Below are 21,958 nucleotides of genomic sequence, written 5' to 3'. Positions count from 1 at the left end.
TCTACTAGACATCTAGCGCACAAGGACGACGTCTTGACCAAACCCGACGCCGGAGTACACCGCAAGCTCGCACTACAGCTCGCACACCGGCAGACTCAAACGTTCCACACATGCATCTAACACAAAGGAGTGTGTCGCTCCAGAATCATACAATACACAACATCTCATCCCAAAAATCACACAATAACCCATAACTAGGTTACTTGAGCCTGTAGCCTCTGCTCCCGTCATAGCGTAGACCCTGCCTGTTGCCTCTGTTCCTCTGATGGTTCTGTGCAGGAGTCTGAACTGGAGGTAGTACCACTGTGCTAGCAAGAGTGGGGCAGTCTTTCCCAAAGTGGCCTTCCTCGCCACAGTTGTTGCATCTGTAGTAGCCTTCCATGCGTGGGGAGACGTTCCTCAGGTGAGGGCCTCCACATATGAAGCACTACATTCAGCCCTACTGGAAAGGAAAGCTCCTAGACCCCTAGGACTGATGGTGAGGTTTGTCATTAGGCTTTATCCTCTCCTCCTGTTTCGACTTGGACCCAGATGGTCCGCCGATCCTCTGATGTTGTGGTAGGCGTTGACCCTCTACCTCATTCTTCAATTTCTCCATTACTTTGGCCTTTTCCACCAGAGCAGCAAAATCCTTAATGGACAGTGGGGCTACCATCAAGCGAATATCAGCACCGAGACCATTTTCAAATTTCATGCATCGCCACTCCTCATCAAGTAGCATGGTGTAGAAACGGCTGAGGTGCTTGAATTTCTCCACACACTCTACTATTGTCTTCCCTCCCTGGTCAACTAGAGGAATTCCACCTCCTTGGCATACCGGATGTTGTCTGGGAAGAGAGGAATTTCCCCCTGAATATCTCCCAAGTCACAGGCTCGTCTCTCTCCTCCATGATGGATTTGGTGTTGATCCACCAATCTTCAGCTTCTTCGGTAAGCATATATACCATAAATGCCAGTCTATTATCTATCGGACACATCTTTGCGTTGAAGATTCTCTCCATGTCCTTTAGCCATTGGTTTGCGGCATCAGGACTGGTCTTGCTGTTGAACCTCACAAGATTGTGTTTCAGAAAGTCTTCCAGACTCCACTCCCTGACTAGTGGTCGTGGCTCAGGGCCAAAGACAGGTGCAACTGTCCTATTCTCCTCCAGTTGGCGAAGGGCTTCCATATGCTGTGTGTGAGCATCCTCAGCAGCCACTCTTATAGCCTTCATCTGCTGCATCACCAATTGTTGTTGTTCAAGTGACATTGCTTGTCGCTGCAAAAATGGTTCATGTTGCTGCATCATCGTCGTGCTTTGTTGTGTCATCGCTGCCACCATGGCTTCTATGGCTCTGGCGATATCAGATACATCGCCTTAAGAAAATTGGGAGTTCCTATGAGGAGGTGCCATGATTCACTAGCACACAGGAAACCATTTGTCAAATTGATAAGATAGGAAACTTAACTAAAACATTGGAAAGACACTACGAAAGCTAAGTGGACACCCAAGTCCACAGACCTAAGGAATAAATGTAACGTCCCATTTAATTAATAATCCAAATTAAAATAAACGTCACATAGGATAATATAGTAGCGTAGTCCTGGAGTATAAACACTACTCCATACAATAACCAAGATACACTACAATGCCAAAAAGAAAGTATAAAGGAATAACGACAATGTTTAAAAAATAAAGCCCAAAGGCCAGACAGTACATGGGCCATCGCCCTAAAAGAAAAGCCTAAAAGAAGAAGCCAGTCCGGAGGCTAAGCAACAGAACCATCACCTCCCTGTTGACCATGGGTGTTCCTCGCATCTGCTCACATCAATAAATTGATGACCATCGCAAAAGCAGAGGGACCACACGCAAAGCAATCAAACAAGCAAAAGGGTAAGCTAAAGCCGAAAAATAGTTTTATCATACAATCATATATACTTTCACAGTCAATTATACATACATCACCCAAGCATGTCATGACCTTCCAAACAATACACTAAGACTCGACACGACTCATCTGGATACGTATAATTTAGTTAGATTCAGCGGATGCTTGCACTTGTGGTGGATTTCCTTGCTCACCCCCGAGCTAAGTGTTACAATGTCTCAATCCCCTACACACAAGGTTAGCCCTTAATGAGTTTCAGGCCTCCTCCTACTCTCACCACAAGAGTCAGTCCGCTCTATGTGAGACTAACTGACTCCTGAGAGCGTCATGATCCAACCTTACCTTGAATCCTTACTAAATTATATAGATCAGGCACCACCATGAACTCCCACTAACAGGGGTCATGGAATTACGTCCCGACCAACTAAGGCACCACCCTGAAATCTCACCTAGAGATTCAAGGAATTACGTCCTAACCACACACAAATCAGATTTCCAATAAACACATCAAATCCTTTATCATGCCATAACCATGCCACTTTAATAACCAACCATTTCATGTTCATTTCATGCCAAGAATAATCCAAGTCCATCATCCACATCTCATACATCCTCTTACTCATGCATATTCATTCATTTCATACTTCAACATAACAATCCAACCAAAGACGTATTAAACACCCAAAAACAAAGATAGAAACAGTACCCAATCATCATCTCGCCCAACGGTTAACGAAGTAGTAACCTTCATTTTACAAAAAGTGTGCAGTGCAGGAAAATGGGTAGTGCCACACCATATGCTTTTAAGATGAAAACTTTGCCATTGGCGTGAAAATAAAAGAAAACCTGCACCATGGATAAAAGGAAAAGAGAAGTCCTATAGAATGGAAAGAAAAGAAAGAAAACAAATTAATCCAATCAAGAACCCAAAACAAAAAATATTGCACCACAATGTAATAACTGTAACACACTTTTTTTTCAAATATCTCATCACATTAAATGAAACCCAATGCACAAAGCCAAAAGAAAGAATGGAACGACCATGCACACATAAAACCATGCAACAAAAAACGCATGACAAGGTTTTCAAAAGGTTTCATTACTAAGCAAAGATAGAAAAAGGAAACATGGTCAGCTTCATTCATCAAACAACAAGAAAAACAAGAGAAGAAAGCAAGGTTGGTTTCCCTTACCTGGACTTGCTTCTTCACTAAGCGTTTCTCCCGCAGTCTCCTCTATCACTCTCCATATTTCTCCAACTCTCCTCTCCCTCTCATCTTTTTCTCACATTTTAGAAACCCTAAAACTGTTATATCTCCTCTCCTAAAATCTTATCCTTTTGTCTATAATTAACATCTTTAATCTTTTCTATTAATATTTAAAATTAAATCTTTGAGTTAATATTTAAAAACAAATAAAAATAAGAAACAACCCAAAGTCTTGGTTGTTTGACCGTTACTCAAAATCACAATATTTTGCCATTTTATTTTTATGGCTGCAACTGATATGAAAATTTAAAACATGAGATTGCATGCACTAGAGAAAATTTTAGAAATTAAAACATGAGATTGCATGCACTGGAGAAAAATTTAAAAATTATTGCACCGTATTTGGAAGGGTGCGAGCTTGTATACTTCCATACACAACACATATACGATAACCACCAGACCATGAGTTTTTTCTATATATATTGAGCACGAATAAGATATAAGCTTATATTTCCCATCCAATATAATTAATAAGTTAAATAAAATAATTAAAACCCACTACAAAAGAATGGACAGATTCGAACCCACACACCTCCACACCTCAATTACACACTCTAACCACCAAACCAATTACTTTCTCATATTATGATACACACCAGTTAATTATATACACATATCCGCAACATTAAATATAATATTAAAATTTAAAATAAATAAAATAATAAATTACATCACTTAAATAATTATTATAAATACAACAATAACTTAAATCACTCAAATAATAATTATTTCATATATCATAATTAAGTAAATAATTAAAATAAATAAACAACATTTAACTTAAATCAATCAATTAATTATTTCATCATATATCAAAATTAAATAAAATACTTAATTTAAATAAATCCATAATCTTAGACAAGCCATCAATTCTATTTTCATATGCCTCTCTTTATTCTAATTTTTCCCGAGTCTTACAAAGTCTCGATTTTTAATCGATTTCACTTATTATATTTACTTGTAGGGACTGAGAGCTCGAGGAAGTCTCGGTTTTTAGCCGATTTCACTTATCATATTTACTTGTAGGGATTGAGAGCTTAAGGAAGTCTCAATTTTTAGCTAATTTCACTTATCATATTTACTTGTAGGGATTGACAGCTCGAGGTTAGTTTTTGTCTTGCTTAATACTATGCAAGTCTCGGTTTTTAGCTGACTTCATTTATCATGGTCATTTATAGGAAGTGGGAGCTCGAGGTTAGTTTTTGTTGTTTAATACTATTGAAGTCTCGATTTTTTGCCGACTTCACTCATCATGATCACTTGTGGTGAGTAGGATTTCAAGACTAATTTGTGTTTAGAAGCACCGGGTTGCTGTCGATGTCTCTTGTCATATTGTTGGGTAATGTTGTTGAAGTCTCATTTTGTAACCGACTTCTCTTGTTATGTTTGATCGAGGAATGAGAATTTTGAAAGGGTGGGGAATGTAAAATTAGATGGTGCTTTGTTTTGAAGTTGTAAAGCGAGGAATATGAGTAATGGGCAATGTAAGAAGCAATCATTGGTTAAAAATGAAATTAACTTAGTATAGTAAAATGTAGCGAGTTGTTGCAAAAAGGAAAACTAAAAGATGTTTCAAATATAGATATAAGAAGATAAAGGAAATAATGATATTAAATATCTTATTCATCGGTTTCAATCAGTTGGCCATCCACGATGGTTTTTGAGATGTCGGCTTAGGACAAGTTAGCGTCAGGGATGAGCACACAAACTTGGTCAAGAGCTAGCTGGAAGCCCATGTTGAGTGAAAAGCCGATCTGATCCTTGAGAAGTTCAGGGCTGTCGGTCCAAGTTTTCTTCTCTTTTTCTAACTCATTCAGTTGGTTGTTCATTGCTAGTAGTTGTTTGTCTTTTTGTTTAATCTGGTCATGAACAACCTTCAATTCAGACACCTTGGTATTAAGACAAGCGACTCGGGGCGTGAAAATTCCAAAGATTTGTCTTTTTGCTCCAAGTCTTTGGTTTTCTATTCTGCCTGGTTCGAAAGCTTATGGAACTGGTCCATCAAGATGAAGGTAGAGGCCTCGACTTTGTGTAGACTTTCTAGAATGCCTTCGTGAAGGGTGTTATTGTCTTGAGCTTGTATGAGGAAGGCGTCTTAGCAAAGAAGGTTGTGTTTACGGCCATGGAAGAAATGGGGAACTTGGGGTTCCAAAAGCTTAATTTTGTGTCATCCACGATTTGTTGTTGAAGGAAGGGTGTTTGGAGTTGAGAAATGGAGTTTTGAGAAGTAGTGTCTGCCATTTTCTTCTTTCCCTGAGAGAGTATGGATTTCCTTATCAAAGGTTCAACTTCAGGTTCTGATAGCTCTTCTTGTACCTCGGTTTGGGGAGGAGGAAAAGAAGAGCCAATACCGACGGTAGAAACTTTTTGTTTTTTTCAGCTGACGAGCTCGTTTAAACATATCTTCTTGGGACATGGCCATCAGACTTTCCGCAAAAATGAAAGATAAGTTACGATTAAAAAGGAATAGTAGGGAGTTGTTAAAAAGAAGGAAAAGAGGAGTTAGTACCGATGTGGAATTTTAGGTCTACTACTCGGAATTCCAACTCTAAAAGTTGTCTGGAATCAAAGACGATGTCCAGTTGTTCCAACATCAAGCAATCTCATTTTTCATAGGAATCCATGTCCCTAATTGTCGAGGGGTTTGTAGGTTCGGGAACTGACACCAGCATAGGGGAAAACCCTCTAGGAGAGAGGGGTTGTGATCGGGAGCTTGTATTTTAACAAAGATTCCCTTAAAACCTTTGTAGGAAGAGTTAAATAATGTTAATAGGCCTCGGTCGCTGACCCTGCTAAGGAAAGCCCACATTTGTTTGGGGGAGGGGGGGGGGGGTTCTCATCTCAAAGAAGTAGAGAAACATGTTTGCTAACGGAGTAATACTGAAGTGGGTGTAGAGTACTTGGAAGGCTCGGATAAAGGCCCAACTATTAGGATGTAATTGGTAGGGAGCCACATTTAGGGTTGTGAGGAGTTCCTTTTCAAAAGTATTGAAGGGCAATCTTAAACCTAATTTTTTGAACATTATAGTATACATGTAAGTGAATCTTTGAGGGGAGGTAGGGTGTCGAGAGCCATCTCTGCATATGGGTTTGTCATTATCATAGGGGAAGACAATTACATCGGTTTCATTGCTTTGACATAGGGTTTGGTGGCGTCTAAACGCCCTAACTCTAGTGGAGGTGGTCATGGAAGAAGTCTCTCGTCGGAGGGCAAGGGTTGCTCAAGGGTATAAAGGGTCATAAGAAGTCATGAGGGTTTGAAATTTAGGAACACACGAAGGTAGTTCTGAAAGGGAATGTGCGGTAAGGAGCAATCAAAATGACGAAACACAATTAAAAGAGGCAAGACTATAGCATGTAAAATGGGAGGAAATATGGAATCACAGCAAAGAATAGCCAATAACAATGAAAGATAATCAGGAAAGTATTTGATAAATAGCAGCAAAAAACATAAACGAAGAACGGAAAACGAAGAGAAATGAGAAAATACCTGGAAAGAGAACGTAAAAGCAAGGGTGTGCAGAGAGAAAGAAGGAAGAAAGTGGAGAAGGCAAAGATGGGAATTGGAAGATACAACTAGGGTAGAAGTAAACTGAAGGAGTGGGAAAATGGTCGTGCAGATCGAGGTTTTAAAAGGACCATTGGATTTGAGATACGTAGCAGGGGTAGTTGAAACGTGATGATGGGTCGTGGGAAAGAGCGAGTAGCAGTTAATGATGTGACAACTTCTGAGTTCCTCTTCTCGAAAAAACGAAACTCAAAAAATTGGAGAGCTATGTAGTCGTCCAGAAATGACACGTAGGATTTATACCGAGGGGAAAATGTCGAGGAGTATAGGTGGGAATTAGTATGGTCAACTAATCGACTTAGGGATGTTGAAGCGTGGAGATGTTGAGTATTGTCGTCATAAAATCAAGGCGTCAATATTGATATAGGAAGAAGAAGGAAAGTCATTTCAAGAAACCAAAAGAATGTCGCCCTAGAACCGACACCACTGAGGGAAATTGGATAATGGTTCAAAGATTTACAAGGATGTTGCCCTAGGACTGACGTCTCTAAGGACAACTGGATAATGGTTTAAGATTTATGGGGATATCGTTCTAAGACCAACCTCTTTGTAAGAAGCCAAGATGGAGGAGGTGGTGCATGTTATGATAGAATCTTATGTTATATGGAATGATTATTTTGGTTAGTGTAATATTTAAAAGAAGATACATTAGTTGTTATTTAAGGGTATATCTTAGATTATCTCTAAAGATTTTTATTTGTTAACTGATTATCTATACTTGCAATATTTGTAACCAATTTTACCTTCTATAAATAAGAACGTTGCTCCCATGGTCAAGGGACAGATTGTTTTTTACCTAATCAAGTCTTAAGCTAGGGTTGAAAAATATTTCTTTCTTTTTGTTTTTGGTTAAGAATTATTTGGCACTTTTCTTGACCGGAACACATAATAATAGCTTTAGAGATAATCTAAAATATTCCCCTAAATAACAACTAGAATATTTCCCTAAATAATAACCATATCTTCTTTTAAATATTTTCTTAACCAAAATAATCACTTTATATAATCTTAAGATTTTATCTTCACGTGCACCATCTCCTTAATCCTAGCTTCTTACAGAGAGATTGGTCCTAGGGTGACATCCTCATAAATCTTGAACCATCAACTAGCTACCCTCAATGGCATCAGTCCTACGAAGACATCCTTTTGGACTTTTGCAATGACCTCGGCTATATAGAGACATCTTTCTAGATTCCTATAATGACCTCGTCTTTGTAGAGACATCCTTCTGGATTCCTACAATGACCTCGACTATGTGCAGACATCCTTCTGGATTCCTGCAATGACCTCGACTTTGTGGAGACGTGTTTCTTGACTTGAATTTTCGCCCTATTCCTTGTCCTATTGAATACTTCGGTTTATTGGAGATCTGCTTCATCCGGGAGGGAACATAACTCTCCAACTTTTGAGCTTCTATCACCATACAATAGGAGCGAGAAAGTTGTTATTTCACTAATCGTCGTTTGCAGATTCCCATGCTTCATCATTACCTTTTACCTAACCTTGAATAGTTCACCGGTTTAGTAAACTCTCAACATTACACTAACTTTTGCTAAATAAGTCATTTGTTTAGTGCTCTATTGTTTGGTGAGCTCTTAGTATTAAAACTTCTAAAACTAATTAAGCTAAGTAGGTCGACTAAAAGACGAACTTTCAGCATCAGATTGTCTAACTCAACCGTACTAAGTAGGTTGGCTAAAAGACGAGCTCTCAGTATCTGATTTTATGTAAAATTAGTCATATTGAAGAGGTCGGCAAAAATATGAGTTCTCAGTATCAGATTGTTTAACTCAACCGTACTAAGCAGGTTTGCTAAAAGACGAGCTCTTAGTATTCGATTATGTGTAAAATCAGTCATGCTGAAGAGATCGGCAAAAAGATGAGTTCTCAGTATCAGATTGTTTAACACAATCGTACTGAGAAGGTCGGCAAAAAGAGGAGCTCTTAGTTCTTGCAATACATTTATCATCAATTATAATAAGAGTGTCAACTAAGAAACGAGCTCTTAGTTCCTTAATTACATAGTCAACAACAAGGAACTAATTTTCTCCATTATGGCTCCACTTACAATCTTAGTTACCTGCATAAATCATCGAGCAACATGGCCTGGCATCGAGCAACATGGCCAGGCATAGAGCGTCCCGACTTGAATTTGTCTTTGGGCATCAGGGCCCAAAATTAACATCGAGCGTCCTGGCTCGGATTTGTCTTCGAGCATCAGGGCCAGTAATATCCGAGAAAAATAAATAAATAAATAAATAAATATTTATTTATTTATTTAATAAATGCAGGGGCGAGAATCCCTAAGTTCATTAATATGGAGAGAAAAGACAAGGAGCAACGATAGCTTAAGTGGTTAAGAGTACTTGACTATTATGAGAAGACTTAGGTTCGAGCCTTGTGTATGTCATTAGCATATTAATTTAATTATTTTATTATTTTAATGATATGCTTGATCATGGTGCGTGATAATATAATCCTAGAGGTGTACGAATTATCACGAAACATGAATTGGTTGAGCAATTGTTTGGTATCTAAGTTAGGCTAGGTTTGAACCTTGGCTAGCATAATTTAGCCTTGACTTATTTGCATTTTATTATTATTTTTTTTGTTCTACAGTGTTAGGGAAAACCTAGAAGTCAAAGCTCTCAAAAAGTCAAATCAGGTGATTAATGGAGTAATGAATGCGTATCTTTAATTACTGGGGTTGACACGTATTTATAGAGTATTAATTATGTTTGGCCATGTCATGGGTTGGGCCCTAGTTTGGGTTGTAGGTGGGCCAAGGCCCTAGCCCAGGCCCTTAGTTCGATTATTGTGGGCTCATTGGATATCAGGGGGCTTTACTTTCGCTAAGTCTTTTGGAATGGTTTGATATGGTTACTTCCCTAGTTGGCTTATGTCGTCCTTGTCTGTGTACTATCCTAGGTTGGTCGTTCCTTTAGCGACCTTTGTTATGAGTTTAGGCCGGTTTAGGTCTATGTCGGCCTGAGCCATGTACCTTAGTTGTTTTCGATATATATGTGGGGATTGTTTGTTATTACTTATATGGTTAAGTTGGCCAGGTACGGTACAGTAATGTTATTAAGTTCATATATAAAATAAAATTATATTTATTAAAATAAAGTAAAATATATTAGAAAAGATGAGGGAATAACAATTGATAAATAAGAAGAAAAAAGTATAGATAGACGGTTTAATAAAAAATTTGTAAAAATAACGGTCAATTTTTACAAATTAATAAATAATTACATTTTAAAGGATAAAATTGAAATTTTTAATTGTGAACATAAAAGAGAGAATCATTTATATATATTGTTACAAATTATTATTTTTTTATTTTATTTTACTATTATTTTATTATTATCATTGTTTTATTTTATTTATGATTTTATTATCATTATTATTTATTATTATTGCTTTATTTTATTATTATTATTATTATTATTATTTTATCTTATTATGTTATCTTATTAGTATTATTGTTTTATTAGTATTGTTTCATTTTATTTTATTATTACTTTAATTATTATTTTTATTTTTATTTTTATTTTTATTGTTTCGTTTTATTATTATCATTATTGTTATTGTTGTTTGTACTATACCTAGGCTAAGTCAGATAACCATGCGGTCTAAACTACCTATATATAGTCCTATGATGAAAACAGTAGACAGATAGTCAACCAAACAAGATTACATACATGACGGCCTAGGCCGCCTATTGTAAAAGATACAGTATAATGAAGAAGTTGTTAACTCCAAACTTAGGCCCCTCGTAGATGCTTAGAACTTGGGGTCAGCCCAGGCCCATCAAAAATCTGAATATTGTCCCAAAATGGCTAAAAGGGGGCCTAACCCACAAAAGGGGCATACACAATTAATGGCTCTATAAATACACGTGGACCCCAGAAATTAAAGGTACGCTTTCATTAATTCGCTAATCTGAGATTTGACTTTTGAAAGCCCTTGTTGACTTGATCGTCGGAGCCCTTTCTCCAGGTAACCCCTTAAGGGTCCCGACCGTCAACATTAAGAGACGACGCGTACAAGTCAAGGAGAAACTAGTTGGAGAGGTCAATGATTGGGGTAAGATGTGATTTGTGTTCTCTGACATTCCTTATTTGTTTCTGCAGGAACATTGTTGTTTTTTTATTATTATCATTATTACTATTTTATTGCCTATGCAATATTTTGGGGCAATGATTATCTGTTCTTCCTGGTTTGTATATTGTTTAGTTATCTAGGATTGTTTGTTGGGTATAACACTTTGTTTTGATGGTTTTATGTGGATTTATTGTGATTCTCTAGGATGTATAAAAGCAAGAATATGATTGTGTTTGATGTATGACCATGTGATATTGTGTAGTTGAGTTCAACTTAATGATATGAAAGTGTATTTACTTGTCATGGACGCATGTTTTGCGTGAACTGAGTGTCTTGTGTAAATAGGTTCATTGGAACCTATTCTAGAGTGTCAAATACCAGTAAATTACTAGTTACTGGTGTGGCGTCTGGTAGAATGGTGTAAACTACCAGGAGTTAGGCCACAAAGTGAACTCTAGAGTAAAATCCAAGAGTTGTCGCTTGGCGACGAAAGTGGTCCCGCCAGGCGGTGTGTTGTAGAGCTAGGCTTGGACCAAAATCCAGTGGGTTGGCGCCCGACAATGCCAAGTGTTCTGCCAGGTGGTCTGGAACGCGAGTTAACCTAGCGACATGGATGTTGTGCTAGGCTTGGACCAAAATCCAGTGGGTTGGTGCCCAACAGCGCCAAGTGTTGTGCTGGGTGGTCTGTAATGCGAGTTAACCTAGCGACATGGATGTTGTGCTAAGCGGTTTTGGATGTAGTGATGGATTACGTGAGGGATTCTACACAACTTTAGATGGAGGTCTTGATGCGATGCTTTGTTGGGGCCCCAGATACGAGTGCAACTTATATTGGGGTAACACGTGGCCACTCGAGGTTGTAACCTGGTGGTTTTGGAAGTCCAGTGGAGTGTACGAGATTGTGGCTCGTAGGGATGGGTTCCGAAAGATTTCCCTCCTTGGTGTTATCTGACGAGTTTTGTAGTCTTGAGACAAATACGGACTACGGTTCGTATTGGGGAACTACACTTGGTGTCGCGGATCGTGGTCGTGGTAAATTTATTCTGTGTGTGGACTATTAGATGGTGGCCTATAGTCGGAGGGGCGACTAGACACTCATGACAGCAAGGATCGATCAATGTAATCATCAAAGGGTGTAGAATCAAGAGGCGTCCAATGAAAGATTTGGAAGTCGATGATTAAGAATTATGGTTTGTGAGTCTTAGGAAAAGCAACGATCTTACCAAGTTTTGGTGAACAGGTAAGGGTTATGCTCTTGCCGGGTTTTGGTGAGCAAGCAAGGGTGGTTGCTTGTAAGTCTTAAGGAAAGTAATGCTCTTACCAGATTTTGGTGAACATGTAAGTGTTGTTGCTTGTTCTTCCCATTTTCATCTCATGCAAACATCCAAGATATGCAACCAAACTTATCCAACATCAAATCAACTAAATACTTGGATTCCAAAACTTTAAGACACCCAATAATATCCTTATTATAATATATCATCCAACTTTTAAGTTTTATACATATAATATATTTAGCTTCACAAGATTTAATGTACCTAAACTTTGATAGCACCAAATTGCACCGTAAATTTCAAATAATCCAACTTCAACTTTTACATGCTTTATGTATTCTAATAATACCAAAAACTTGTAAGTACTTATAAAGTAAAATAATTCTTGTGCCTCTGGTTGTTTTGCCTGATGTGATTTCAAGTATGTAAGTGTGATTCTTGCAGGGTGTTAGTCTAGATTTTTGTGAGTCAAAAATCTTGTGAGTTTCTTTGTTCAAAAGTGTAATATTGATGTGTGATTTGTAAAATTTTTGAATATAGTGGAATCCATACTTGGGTTATATTGGTAAATTAGATGTAGCTCTGTGATTGAGTGACCCAGTATAAAAACAACTGTGTAATTCCCTTTCCTTCATCTCACTCACTTTGAATCACTCTAAAACCTCAAGAAAACCAAGGAATCCACTCTTTGTTGTGCTTTAATGTGTTCTTGTGTAATCTAAGGTTGTATACTTGTTAGAAATATCATTTGGAACAAGTCTTGTATGTAAAAGTTTATTGTTTGAGTTAAATATGTGAATTTTGCATTCTGCATAAATTCCAAGGATTTTAACTGACTGATTTGAAAGTTTAATTGACCGACTGAAAGTGTATTGTTCTGCAGCTTTTACATTCTAATTCTCCAGTCTATTTGATTTAATTGAAAAGGGTTTTATGTTTTTGAAAAAGTTTTAAACAGCCAATTCAACCCCCCCCCCCCTCTTCTTGGCTTAAATCACCATTTCAAAACTAACACATCCTAAACGTTAAGGCTACATGTAGTCCCTTAAGTAACCTACTTAATAAATTCCACTAATCATGTCCCTTGACTAACATGAGTATCAACATCCCCAAGTTACAACAAGTATCAACCTTTCTAAGTTACAAAACCTCTTTAGGTAAAGGTATAATAACATCTGTAGGTAACTGTTTGTATGATCTGGAGTGTCCAATATTCGTAGTTCTTTGTAATGTTAATGCACCATGGGCGATAATGATTGAGGAAGAGTATATTTTTGAAGGTGGTCCTTAAGGGGAAACATTTGTAAATGGTTTGTGTATATACCTAGCACAATAAATATGCTAAACAACACAACAAGACTCATTCAACATTATTGGCCTTAATTGGTAAATAATATTAGTAAACATATTTATTGGTTTAGTATATTAACAAAATATATAGTCTAATATCGAAAGTTTGATTATATAATATATTGAAATCATAAATATCATTCTATAACATATATCAACCAATATATGGTTAATCTAGTTAAATAATATATTAATGTTATTATCAAGTTGTTTTATCATAAATTTGGTAAGTTTTTATTATCTTTATTTTATAACAGATTTCATAAAGGCCCATAAACCTTGTAAATACATGTGGTATTTCTCCGATAATACAATCAGAATTCATATTCACTATTCTACTCTCATAGATCCTTAAACTATCTTACTAACTTAAGCATCAAAGAGTCTTTTGCAAGTGGATCTTCCCCCTCTGGACAATAAGGGATTCAATTCCAGCCATCAAGAGCACTCAAGTCACCACTTGGACCTTGCTACCTGTCCAAAGGTCCACACTTTGGATCCTGGTAAGAACATTAGAAGCCCAATGTAGGGCCTAAGTAAAACCTTATCCTACCTCCATATTTTATACTATCATTGTCTTGTAGAAAGATAATTTGTTACTATTGACGAATATATTAGTGTGATATCATAATCAAAACTTTTCAATACCTTAGAGGAGTGCAATCTTGATACTCTATATCTTTTTTAAATTAAATATTTTATTATAATATAAAATTTTATTCAAATTTTGTAGATAATCTGTGTTAAAAGAAATTTTTTCCTTTGCTTTAATAACACTTGCCTTAAGTGCTACAAGTTCCAATTGTGGTCACAATAAGAAGAAGCGAGCCCTATAGGAAGGCCCTTAACCAAGCATGCCACCAAACACCTACAAAATTAGGCCATTTTTCTGTTTTGGAATTTGTGTTGTTGGAAAAAAGGAAAGCATGAGTCCTAGGACAATGCAGTCACACGAGTACTCACACTTTTATTTTGGGGATGTTAGACAATGTAGATGCCCATACAGACATCCAAAGAAAGAAATAAAAAAAAAAAACGTATTTTCTAATTATCTTAAGAAAAAGAAAGGTATCAAGAAATAGGACGACAAAGGTGATCACACGAGTACTCTTACCTTTATTTTGAGGATGTCAAATGACACGGGTGACCATACAAACATCAAAATAAGAGGAACAAAATAACGTATTTTTGAAATATTTTGAAAAGATAAATAAATGTATCAAATACTAAAACGACACGCTTAGTTACACGAGTACTCGTACCTTTATTTTAGGATATTAAACAGCGTGGATGGCCATACAAAAGTCCTGCAAGAAAAAGAAAAAGAATTCTTCATTTTTTAATTTGTATGTATGTTTTTTGATTTTTTATTATCTTTTATTCCAAAAAATATTATTTTCATTATTATTTTAAAAACATTTTTTATTTTTATTCAAAAGTTGGTTTGTATTTGAAAATTAGGGTGCTAACTAATCAAAAGAGCAAGTATGAATAGTAAAAAAATTATAAAGAAATATAAAAAGAGCCCAAAACTTTTAAAAATGAGAAAATTAAAAATATGGGTGTATGGGTAAAATATAGGTGTGTTAACTCACTTTTTCTCAGTTGTTTTTAGAGTTAAACAAAACCCAAATAATCCCCTTAATAAAGTATAAGGAAATTGACACAGGATCGAATACAAGAAAATGATGTGTGTTAAGTTTAATTTGCGCAATTAAATCTTGCTAAAAAGATAATAAACTAAAAGAAAGGGGGAAAAGAAATAAAACAAAGAAAAGAAACTAAAAGCAAATTGATTTTATTCACTTGAAGACTAAACTACCAAAATGCATGATTGACACTAAACTATGTTATGCATTGGCGGAACTTCTTTGGGACTAAGGGGAGCCATGGCTCCCCCAAGCTTTTAATTATATATATATATATATATATATATATATATATATATATTTAAAATTTATATTATTATATTATTTTTATTAATTATATATATATATATATATATATATATATTATATTTTTAGTGTTTAAAAAGTAAAATAAAAATTAATTTGATAAATTAATAATTGGATTAAAGAGATTAAAAAAAAGGCAGATTAGAAAAAAGAAATTGGAGAACATAGAGAACAAATAATGCATACTCACACGATCTCATGAATAAGTATCCTAGTATGATTTATGTATGTTAAATTTATAATTCTTCCATTATGATATTTTTTCCAAATTAAGTTTTCCCAAATTAGTATGAATCATAACTATGATTTTAGGAATTTTTTTGTATAAAATTGGCATGAACCCTAATTATATTTTCTCAAATAAATATAACCCAACATTACAAAATGTTGATATTTTGTATTTTTAACTGCATACAATGAATTAGTTAAATAGTATTCAATTGAAATAAAAATTAGAATACTCATTTATGTGAATTCAATAAATTAGGAAGATTAAAAATTGAAAAGTTTGAATTGTATGATTTGAGTAAAAGATATAATTTTTTAATTAAGAAAATTATATATAAAAAAATCTAATTTGGCACCCCTAGATATTTTCTCCAAGTTCCGCCACTGATGTTATGCATGATATGCAAGATGTGATATGGAATCTGAATGAGAATGGTGAATGGTGAATTTGAGAAACTAAATTAAAATGGAATGAGGATGCGAAATTGAATTGAAAAAGGAATGAAAATGAGTCTAGATGAATGAAGCATGTGGATGCATAAGTAGCATGAACATGTGTTGTTGCAGACCAACTTTACATCACAAACAAATTTCATATGGCAGCAGTTTTGGGTCTGTGACAATAGAGATTACTACAACGTTTCTGGACTTGTGGCAACAGTGAGACAGTTCAATTATGCATAAAATCATATTGCAACATTAACCCATTTGTGGCAACAATATCAGTGTAAAATAGTGATAGAACAAAGCACACAAATGACAACAAAGAAATCAGCAAAATAGCAGAGAGCCAACACTTGTCATACCAAGGCAAAGTTCACAAAGCCTGCAACAGTAAGCAAAACCCCCAAAACCAGAATCTCTATCAACTACTGAAACATGACATAATAGTGCATAAAATGCTTTAAATGCAAATATGAGGCAGAACTTGAATGTAACTTAGTAAGCATGGACAAATTTGGGGATTCAATTTACATCAGCAAAATCAAACAGTGAAATCAGATCATGAAGATAGCCATGTGTATGCATGTAATTCAGAGCTGAAAAGCTAGACAAGGTTCTTCTATGCACTTTGATGCTTTACTACTATGCAAACAGTCTATATGCATGAAAAATATTTCTAAGAAAAGCTAAATGATGTAGAAACCACAAAGGATGCATGAATCCTAAATGAGTGCTTACTATATGCATGTAGACTAGAAATTCAAGGTAATATGCAACAACAGAAACCTAGAACATGAATGCAATGTATATGTTGGAACAATGATAGAATCTTAAAGCAACTAATTAAACAAACAACAACATCAATTGAATAACCAAATGAGATAGCCTACGGCTGCAGCGGTGAACACAGAAATAGCTCATAAGATTTCATCACAGTGTATCACACTACAAACAATGAAGCTAACATTGATTCATCTATCAAAACAAAATAAAAAAAGAAAATAGACTTCAAGGATTAAAAACAAGCTATTGTAGGAAAACTAAAACTAAAACAAGGAACCATGCAGGAATGTAAACAAAGTAAAAGCTTTAATAAAATTTAATCAATAGAGCAATTAACTAAAAGCAGGAACAATGATTTGCTCATGAGCTCATCTACACTCGAGAAAACATCTCAGTGATTTGTGCCCACTTTGGGGTCACCTAGTTCCCAAGAGAAAACCTAACTATGAGAAGATATTGAACCCAAGCTCAACTCACTGGCTAAAGAGTGCAAAACTGAAATGAAAATTGGGAAGCAGTAAAGAGAATTTAAACTGTTGCAGAATTTAAATGCTAAAAACGTAAATTGTAATTGAATCATAAACAAGCAAAAAGCACAAGCTGAAATCTAAATCGGGAATTGGAACATTGTATGGAACTAAATAACAAAGTGTAAATGGATTTCATTGCAGAATCGGAATCAAAGGTGTACAAGAGATAAAGAGAGTGTTAGAAATTTAAATTGTGCAAGGAATCTAACTCAGATCATCCCCATCCACTTTGTGCTCGTCAGAATATGAGTAACCCTATACAATGACTCTTAATCCCTCGCTCACACCAAGAAAATCAAACGTCAGAACACGAGAACCCTAGCCCCCAAACATTTCTCTCTCGCGCACAACCGAGGCTCCCTTTCGAAAACCTAATCTCTCCCTTTAAAAACCCCCAACAAAAAAAAATAAGAAAACGAAAATAACATTACCCTGATCTTCTTTGCTCCAAACTAGAATCGTGATAATGAACCTTCTACGTGGCGCCTTTGATTTGCTTCAATCTTCTCCTCGTTCTCCATCTCGAATCAGCCTCAGTCACCTCCCTCCAATCCGCATTAGCTTCGATCTCTTTCTCTCGAATCAAATCAACATCTCACGCATCAGGTTCTCTCCGTGATGGATTCGCTTCTCTTATGCATCCCTTGATTCTCAATCAGCCAATGGATCAAGCATCGTGTTTGGGATGTGAGACTTAAATTGAGCTATCCGTTTTTACCATCAGCATTTTAATTGACCAAGGGCATCCTTGCAATAAAGAAAATTTAGATCAAGGGTCAAATTCAATTTAACACAATTAAGAGGTATCGCGGCAAACTAGTTTTATTAAAAAGGGAGTCTTATTAAAAAGAGAACTAAAATACAATAAAAGACTACTAAAATAAACATTTTTATCACATTTTTCTGAAAACTCTATTTTTCTACACTAACAATAAAAACTAATTAATTATAGACAAACAAATATTTATTTAAACTAAAAAGAAAGTTTTAGAAAGGAAAAATATTGAAAAAAGGAGTGCTAACACAAATAGTGGGAATGTGTTGGTATAATGTGGCTCTAACAGGGTATGAATAGATCCTAGAAACAAATTTAAACAATATGTGCACATAAGTGTAGAATTCAGCTCACAAGTTACAACTTCACTTGGTGAAGGATTTACAATATATAAACTCGCAACCAAATTCATTAATTGTAAGGCGCAAGAAAAATAATTATATTTTTAAGGTGATAATTGGCCTTGAGGAATACAAATTGAATTAATACGAAAAAATTCATAAATAGAAGTGGAGAGTGACACAATTGGTTAAAGCCTTAGTCATGAGTTGGTGGTCAAGGGATTCCTAATGTGTACATTTGAAGTAATTGTGTTTTTTTAATATTGTTTTATTATTGTGTGGAGATGCTTATGTTCGTTTTGAGTGTGACTTATATGTTGGGGGTGACTTATATTTTATTTGGTATTTTTAGAATTTATTTGGTTTTGTTCTTGAATGCATTGAATGTGTGGATGTTATTATAATGTTGTTGTGTGTATTGAATGACAAGAAAATGTGATGGTTGGTATGGTTTGGAGTGTTGCTTGAGTATTGGGGGTTTCGTGTTCGAATCTTGGCTTGAGAAAAAAGTGGGAGAGGAAAATGACAGAGCTGAAAAAAGTATCGGTTAAAGTAAAGTTTTGTTGCCATTTTTCGTAAAATTGAGATTCGATTTAGCTGAAATTTTGTTATTTTTTCATGGTCGCATTGTGTTGATATTTTGTTGTGGTAGATTGTGATAGGCTCTATTTGCAGTATATTGGATGTTGGGCATGATGATTGATGTATGTTAAATACAATGATGAAGATTGTATGATGTCAATGTGTTGTGATACAGATGATGATGAGGCCTTGATGTGCTTGTGTGTTATCGGTCATGAATGCGTATAATCATGTGATTGTTGATTTATGTGTGTCATGATGAGAATTATGTGTGCATATGTATGGAATGGTATTATGTGGCATGATGTGATGAGATTTTGCATGAATGAGTATACATATGTGGTGGGACAATACGAATTTTCTGATAATCGTAAAGCCAGGATGATTCTCTTACCCAAAGGGCTTTGCCGAGTTAGGGTAAAAGGGTTTCGTTCCTCCGTAAGTCTTTAGCATGAGCTTAGCAAGAGTGTTGCTACCCAAGGCTTTGTCGAGCCGGTGGAGTTGTTGCTTGTAAGTCTATGGAAAGCAGGAAAAGGGACTTTTCCAAGAGGCGTTGGTGCACATGAGAGGTATAGTGATTGGTTATGAGAGAATACCATATTGTTTGATATTACTTTGTGGTAATATGCTGATGGATTCATGACATGGTGTTGAGAACATGTATTTGAGGATATTATGGGTGAGTTTATGTATATTACGACAATTTTAGGTGAGTTGTATGTGGATATGCATGATTATGTGATGAGATACATCGTTTGCTCACCCTTGCATGTTTGTGGTTGTGGTTTTCACCTGCGGTAATCGTATGACTTTTGTTATACGGGAGTAGATGTTGATGCATATACAATTGGAGAAGCTTAGCTGTGAGGAGCTCGTGGGGAAATCTTTGGGAAGTTTTGTTTTGACCTTTTAAAAGTTTTTTTTATAAATAAAATGTAATAGTGTGGTGGCTTTGCTTTTGCACTCGAAATAATGAATATTAAGTTTTATTTTGACAACTTAATTTAGTTGGTTGGATGAACCATATTTCATCTTAATAAGTAAAGTTCTTTCAGATAACTATTTTGACATATGTCATTTTGAGAATAAATGATTGTGAAGTTCCTATTTAATAGGAAGGTATCATAGGATATGTTTTATGTTTTAGAGAAATTTTTTTACACGTAGCATTTCGAAAGGGGTGTTACATTAATCACTAATGATATGTCAATTTCTTAGCACTTTTATCATTTCCAGTTTCTTTCATTCTTTCGTTGATCTTCTCGTATAGCTTTGCATCCTTTATATAGTTGTTGCATTAGCTAGTTGTCGAGAATTCAAATTATAGTGCTTCATGATAATCTTCTTGATATGGAATGACTTTATCAAATCTTTAATTTGATTATTCAACTTGAATCTTCAACGTCATTCTTCAATACTTTTATTATGAATATATCGATGCTCTTTAGGGCATCTTATTTCCTTTTAAGAATGAACTCATACTTTATTTGAATTTTTCTATTCTTTTAGCATTCACAATTGTTCTGTTAAGGAAACTTTGTGCTATATGCTTTTTCATTTAAATTAATAGAGCAATAACATTTCACACTCAATCAAACAGTTCGTTCATCAACCATTTGAATTATTCAACTTGAATCTTCAATGTCATTCTTCAAGATTTCTATTATGAATATACTAATGCTCTTTAGGGCATTTTATTTCCTTTTAAGAATGAACTCAAACTATTTGAATTTTTCTATTGTTTCAACGTTCACAACTATCCTGTTAAGGAAACTTTGTGCAATATGCTTTTTCATTTGAATTAATAAAGCAATAATGTGGGAAATGGAAGACCTCATGAGGAAGTCGAATCCACACCTATTTCCCGGTAAGTCCAATTTTCGAGGACAAAAATTTTATAAGGTGGGAGGAATGTAAGACCCGCGAAATTTAATTAATCAATAAATAATTAATTAATAAATGCGGTTAGTGGGAGCCTTTATGACATTAAATGCTTAGTTTTGTGACGTGGAAAAGTACTAGCTCAAATGGTCAAGAGTACTTGATTGTGTGAGGGGATTTGGGATCAAGTCCTATGCATGCCATTTATGTGTTATTTAATTTATTATTATTTTAATAATATGCTTGATCATGATGAGTGATAATATAATCCTAGAATTTTAGGAATTATCATGAAACATGAATTGGTTGAATGGTTGTGCATTGATTTGTCATTGGCATGATTATGGGTTCGAACCTTGGTAAACACAAACTAAACTTCTTCTTTTTTTTTGCCAAATTTCGTTTTGGCATTAATAGGAAAGGCCAAAAACCCTAGCCACCTTAGATGGGCAGCTAGGAGGGCTGCAAAACCATTGAATTATGGTCATAGAATACTCGTTAAGCACCCTTGCAAATTAATTTTCGTTTTGGTAGTAAAGAGGAAATTAAAGGGCAGTGATGGTGAGAGAGAACGGAAGGAGAGGAAAGTAAAACATTGTATTGTTGTGGGGGTCTTGGGCTGAAAAGTTTCAAAGCACTAGAGCTGAATTGTAGAAGAGATTGAGAGCTACTGATTGGAGAGGCAAAGGGAGGCAATTGGAGTTCACAAAGAACTCTAGCATTTGTCTCTTGAGCAAGGATATCTAGGTTAGGGGAGTTGAAACTCGTTGATTTTTATGTTTTGGATATAATTGCATGATGTATAGACTATTAATGAATGATTACTCCCCGCAATCGTTAAATTTCTGAGTTTCTGGAAATTTTCCAAAAACTGCCTGGCGGGTGATGAATTGCTGCTAGGCGACTCATCCTTTTCTATGTATTTTTGGGTTCCTACGAGGTACTGCCTAGCGGTAAGAATTGCCTGCCAGGCGACGCATGTCGGCCACCCAATTTTCTAGGTTTT

The 21,958-nt window shown here is 35.5% G+C and overlaps 1 long non-coding RNA gene across 1 annotated transcript; it reads right to left on the bottom strand.

Moving 5' to 3' along the window:
* Positions 1–1,524: 1,524 nt before the first annotated feature.
* Positions 1,525–18,080, bottom strand: LOC114186888. Its single transcript, XR_003605165.1, has 4 exons — positions 17,805–18,080; positions 14,696–14,740; positions 2,576–2,715; positions 1,525–1,799 (listed from the first exon to the last, which is right to left on the bottom strand). It is a non-coding gene; the product is annotated as an uncharacterized LOC114186888 (long non-coding RNA).
* Positions 18,081–21,958: the final 3,878 nt, after the last annotated feature.

The sequence above is a fragment of the Vigna unguiculata genome, chromosome 6 (assembly GCF_004118075.2).
Source record: "Vigna unguiculata cultivar IT97K-499-35 chromosome 6, ASM411807v1, whole genome shotgun sequence".
In the NCBI taxonomy this organism is placed as follows: Eukaryota; Viridiplantae; Streptophyta; class Magnoliopsida; order Fabales; family Fabaceae; genus Vigna; species Vigna unguiculata.
Note: the sequence above shows the minus strand (reverse complement) of the source record. Positions and strands in the feature narration are given on the sequence as shown.